Source organism: Pyxicephalus adspersus, chromosome 6 (genome assembly GCF_032062135.1).
Source record: "Pyxicephalus adspersus chromosome 6, UCB_Pads_2.0, whole genome shotgun sequence".
Classification (NCBI taxonomy): domain Eukaryota; kingdom Metazoa; phylum Chordata; class Amphibia; order Anura; family Pyxicephalidae; genus Pyxicephalus; species Pyxicephalus adspersus.
In genome coordinates this window covers 89,987,067-89,993,066 of record NC_092863.1, presented here as the reverse complement: position 1 = coordinate 89,993,066, position 6,000 = coordinate 89,987,067, and the positions used below count along the sequence as shown (strand labels likewise).

The window sequence follows — 6,000 nt, the reverse complement described above, 5'->3', positions numbered from 1 at the left end:
GTAATTATCGTGATTGCTCCCTTGGCTGCATTAAAGGACTAATTATGAGCTGTATGACTTTTTTCCAGAATGTTTCAAAATGTATTAGCCAATTTATTAGTGTCCCCCAAAGATTTGAATAGGATTTGCAACAAACTTCAGGTTCACTAAATTTCTAACCAGATTCATCGAATTGAGCTATACATATATCTGTCTATACCAGTGGATGAATGTGTGCAGTTCAATGTCAAAGAGGAGATCCTGAGGTTGGTGAGGAATCGCCAGCATTAGGAATGTTAAGGGCTAGTTCAGACAGGACATGTTGTGTCTCACCCCCTGCCCCCTATAGGGAACGAATGGGGGCAGTATTGAGTCTTTTAATACCGCCTACTGTTTCCTGTTGCAAAATGCTGAAATTCTGATTTATTAGGAACAAGTGCAACGGGTGGCGTGCCTGAGCATCTGGTAAGGTGCCAACCACAGGAAGCCACCAATGTTCTCTTCACTAATCTGAGCACAACCTATGACACCACCCGTTATTCTTTATGAATTTGTCAGAAATATGTTACTTTTTCTCTGCGCTGCTACTAGCGAAAGATTTAGCAGAATTCAGGGTAATCGTTTGTTATCAGCCTGGTCTTTGCTTTATTTTATATTACAGCTCAGCCTGAGATGCCCGGGCTTACAACAGGTTAACATGAATTTTATATTAAATATCTAAATAAAATGCTTTATTATTTCATGCTCTGTAAAAGCGAGCTTCAATAAAGTTAGCACAGGGAAACCGGGACAGTATCCTGTGTTTTTTTTTCTTTCTAATTGGAAATCATTGATTCAGCAAGGCATGTAATCTGATTATTAACAGTGTTTTGCCACAATGGGAAATGCTTAGAATCCATCCGGAGGGGCTGTGGGAAGATACAGTCTGTCTGGAGGACTAAAAACTTTTATCTGCTACAAATCACATTCAGAGTCAAACTGCACTGTTACTTTTTGTACTGATTGGCTGGCCCGTCACATCTTTATCTGTGCTATGGTTACAGGTAAACTACGGGCAAAGCACACATTTTAGTTTTCAATAGGCACCGGTGAGCTAAATCTAATTTCTAGGAGAAATCCTACATATCCTGCAGGAATAGCAGAAGAAACGTGTAACAACTACATTATATATTTGCCAACTGTCTCTGATTTGGAGGCTTTCTCTCTCTCCTTACTGAGTCCTTATATCCACCTTTCCTCCTCAGTGGGTTCTTTTTTTATCTGGATACATACATTTGTTTAAAAATGTATTATTTATGTATCGTTTGTATTCAAGTAAAAACACAGATTTTTTTGGCCTTTGAAATGCCATTAGAAAAAACAATCAGTTAATACTTGGGTCATACCACTAGATGGAGCTGTGTTAGCACGTAAAATGTGTAATAAACTTGCCATCGGAGACAAGAGACATGGGTTTGTTACATATTTACAGCACCATGTACTGGTGGCCAACAATAATACACAGACGGTCATTTAAGATGATGGGACCCATCCAAACCAACTCCTAAGTAAATATCTGTAAAAAGGGAAAAACCTGTAAAAAGGGAAAAAAAGATATGGAGACTGAACCCTGCAATTTTATTTTTTTCCCTTCATTTAAATACAATCTTTTTTAATAACACACAATTTTTTTCATTTTTATTGATTATGTTAGCAGTGACATCTGTATTGTGCATGCTGAGTTTATACTCGAGTCAAAACATTTTACTTTATTTTCAAGTAAAATTACGTTTTTATATTCTAGTTGACTAATATTTGAGTATGTATGATATTAAGAAATGTTATTTTGCACTTATTCTTTTATCAAGCCTTTAAATAGTCCTGTTATTTGTAAACGCTAATTTATACTTGAAAAAAAAGTGTAAATTATACCCCTTTTTTTGTGTATTTTTTTTTTTATGTCCTCAAAATGGTGGGGGAGGGGGGGGGCGGTAGCAAGGTATGTCATTTGCCTACACCCTACATAACGAGTTAAAAAAAAGTCTCCAAGTGTCCATCTTCCTTGTCTCTAACTTTTGGAGTACATATTCTCTTCTCTAAATTTACATACACACGTCAGATGATTCGCGACAAAAAACAATTACCAAGCTTGTCTTGGGTAAAAATCTAACGTGTATGGTGGTCCCCAACATCGCTTATCGATCCTCTATGGCAAGTGATAAATGACCGATCAGGAATGACTCCTGTTCACTCCTAAAGGGGAGAGCACAGCAGGATGCTGCTCTGCTCCAACAGAACAACGCTGGGTGTACAGCACTCCTACTCGGACATCTGTATATGGCTTTACTTCTTCCATTTTTAAACATCTATAAAAGCATCGTCTTTCTGGATTGGGTTAGTATTTCTAGAAACACGAACTGCCCATGTGACTCTGGTGCTTCTCAAACATTTCCAGTCCCTTGGGTTACTTTATAAAGAGGTCCTGTCTATATCCGGCTTGTCCTTCTTATTACATGATTGCTGGCTTTTCATGCACATAGAAGTGTCTGGGGATATTATTATAGCTGTGCCAAATAAAGATAAGCAGGAGATGCCGATAATATTACCCCCTCCTGTCTACACTGCTGCGTCTTTATGTCAGCGCTATATAAACACAAGATAATATTATAGTATTACAGTGTGATGGTGAAGTGATTCTAAATCTTTGTGCCTTCCTACAGACTAGGACTAGATGAATGGCTGGGTGAATGGTTGTTTTAATACAGCAGATTTTGGAGCAAGTTTTTCACCAAACTGACAGACACATGACTTCATTGTTTTATTAAACAAGGTGTAGACATAAAAGTGTAAAAGGGAAAACTTTTCTAAGTTTGGATAAAGTAGATAACAATAAGAACTCTGCGGGGTATTTTAGGTCTCCCACTGAGATTTAACTTCACCTTATTTACAACAGGAAGTGGGAGATCTCAGGGATTTGTCACGGGAACAGAGGTCTCCATCAGAACATTTCTCACTGGTTCTGATGATGGTTCCAGGGATTCTGGTCACTTACAATCTCTGTGACCTTCTTCCAAATGATACCCAACACACAGACGTATAAGGGGGGATATGATCCCCCTGTATAAATATATAAATGGTCCACAAAGAGAACTCTCTTCCCAATTATTCACTATGAGATCATTACAAAGAACAAGAGGGCACTCTTTGCATCTGGAGAAAAGAAAGTTTAATCTCCGGATAAGGAAGGGATTCTTCACTGTAAGGTCTGTGAAAATGTGGAATCGGCTCCCTCAGGAAGTAGTTTCAGCAACTATAGATAGCTTTAGGAGAAAGCTGGATGATTTCTAGAAGCACAGAATATAACTGGGGATTAAGGCTTTAATGTAAAGATAACAGTGACTGTTCTTCCATGGAACATCCGATAGCCTCATGGAATCAGGAAGGAATTTTTTTACTGACTATCTTCCCCAAGACAAACTACTAACCCCCCCCCCCCCCCCCCCCCCCCCCACACACACACACTAGCCATAACACTGAGGTTATCTTCCTTTTACTGATCACCTGGGCTACCTTCTGCTCACTGACTGCCGTCACCAGGGCAACCTTCCTCCCCTATACAGACCTCTGCTCAGTGCAGGTCCCCCCTTACCAGTGACAGACACCCCCTCCTTCCATGCAGCCACACATATAACTCTCCCCTCCTCCATTATATATATTACAAGTCAGAGCAGACAGAACCGGTTGTCGTTTCACAGAACATCACCAGGTTCGCCCAGTCAGGGAATCGGAGAATCTGAGCCGTATGGGGGCACAGTGATCAGGATTGGATTGAAGTGGATTAGGGCTGGGCTGAATTATATAAGGGCTGGATAAGGGTGGGGCTTAGGTAAATTAGAGCGTGGTGGGTGTGTGTCTAGAATAGATAAGGGCGGGGCTGAGGTAAATGGATCTGCTGCAATGGGGCGTGGTTTGCATAGGGGTGTGGTTAGAATAGACGGGGTGGAACTGAGTTTGATGAAGGCGGGGCTGACTCCGGTGAGGGCGGGGTTTCAGTATACACGGGGCTGTGGGATGGAGAGGGCTGGCTGTGCTCCGCTCTCATTCATGCTGCATGTTCCCGCTGTGTGGAGGAGCCCGGCTCAGGCAGGTAGGACTCTTCTTTTTTCTGCTTTAGAGCTCACTGCAGCTCAGGGGTCCCATCCACGCACTGACCCTCCAATCAGTGCACACCCAGGGGCCCCATACATTCACAGACCCCCAAATTAGTGCACACACAGGGGCCCTATATATTCACAGACCCCCCAATCAGTGCACACACAGGGGCCCCATACATTGACAGACCCTCCAATCAGTGCACACCCAGGGGCCCCATACATTGACAGACCCTTTGGCCAGGGTGATGATAGATCTCCTCCATGCATCACCATCACTCATCAGACATGGAAGAAACACCTAGATAATGTTCTGATGATGGACAGAGGTGTAAAGAGGTTCTGCAGCAGCTCAGTATCCCTTCCCCTTCCTTCCACCGAGCCCAAAGCTGCAGCCAACCACTGATTGCCTATAATTAGTACCCATGGCTGTCCATTGACCAGCTGGCACCCAAGAGGTTCTGCAGCAGCTGCAGTGATCAGGTGATCCAACAGCCATCAGATCCCTGCCCAGTCCTGACATTAAGGGGCTGTAACTTTTAGTAATGGTTGCCTGAAATGCTGAATGCTGTCTGTGCCTCCATCTTCTTGAGGGGTGTCAGTCTAAGGAAGGGTAAATTTTGCCACATGGGTTAAAGACAGCACCCCCCCCCCCCATTAGGATGATCCCCCTCAGTTCTTGAACAGATAAAATTGTCTGGATGGGGAAATGGAAGTATATAAATTTCTGAACACTATCCAATAAAAAGTGATCAGGAGGGGTTTATTCCATGATGTGTGCAATTAATGAAAGGTGATCCATACATCTGTCAAACATTCTGCTGTTATATAGGGGGACCAAGTTTGCCCCCCCCCCTCCCCCATCAAGATCCTGTAAAACCTTTGCTGTCAGGTTTTGGTTGCTATTATTAGGGCAGGAAAGGGTTAAGAAATATTGTTTTTTTTTTTGCTGCCTGTCCCTTGCTGGGGAGATTTACCTTCACTTCCTGTCCAAAAGACTCAACAGGAAATCAGAGAAAGTCTCTCCAAAATCAACAGAAAATTGTCTGTGGGACTGGTGTGCTCATTGGAGGACTTTGCCTCATCTATTGCTCTGATGACAATTCCATTGATCTGATTTTGTAATCCCCACTATTGACCAATAAAGAAGCAAGCTTAAATTTTCCATGGAAAGTAGAAATGTATTTATAAGTTCAGCTGTCTGTGTCCTCGAGTCTGTTAAAGGCTTTAATTTTCCATATTCACCTAAGATAACCTTTGTTATATGTGCAGTTTGGATTACCCAGGTTTGGACACGTTTAGTTCCAGACACAAGTCTGGGATTTTACTTATTATTCTATAGTATCATTGGGGTTATCAGCCTAAGACGCTTCTAAGATCATTCAGAACTCATTGACTGGTGGATTTGACCTGCAGTTGACCTCCTGCTGACCTGCTTCAAATGGGGCTGCCGTTCCCATATCATCATATAGAGATCCCACTCGGTCCTTTACAGCTGTTAGAGATTCCCCCTCACTACCGACCAGGAAAACTCCCATCAGAAACATTTTTATTAGAATAGATGAAGCCTGGAGCCCCTGCTGCCTTGTTATTGTTGCAGATTGGTCGGACTTACCCTTGGATTGCTCAGTAGGTAGGCAGTGATTGTGTCACACAGCAGTGAAATGATGAATTGGCTCAATTTGATTTATTCCATATTAAATCTTCCTAATGTTTCCTGCTGCACATGAATTTATTACTTTCTGTTCCTCTTCCACCCCCACAAAGGAAAATCTGGGGGACAGAAGTCAGGAAGTTTGAAAGGTTTAGCTGTGTCTGAGCCGCGAGAGGTTAACAAGAGGTTTTAGTGGCAGTCATTTTTCAAGCTGTCTTCTGTAGAGCTCAATCATAC

At 42.3% G+C, this 6,000-nt stretch overlaps 1 protein-coding gene across 3 annotated transcripts in view; it reads left to right on the top strand.

Annotated features, from left to right (window-relative positions):
- Nucleotides 1-4,051: 4,051 nt before the first annotated feature.
- Nucleotides 4,052-6,000, top strand: part of PDZD2 (PDZ domain containing 2) — a 211,405-nt gene continuing 209,456 nt past the window's right edge. For all 3 annotated transcript variants that reach the window (XM_072416553.1, XM_072416552.1, XM_072416555.1), the window contains exon 1: nt 4,052-4,105. The gene's annotated coding sequence lies outside the window, so the exon portion shown is untranslated. The remainder of the gene's footprint in view (nt 4,106-6,000) is intronic.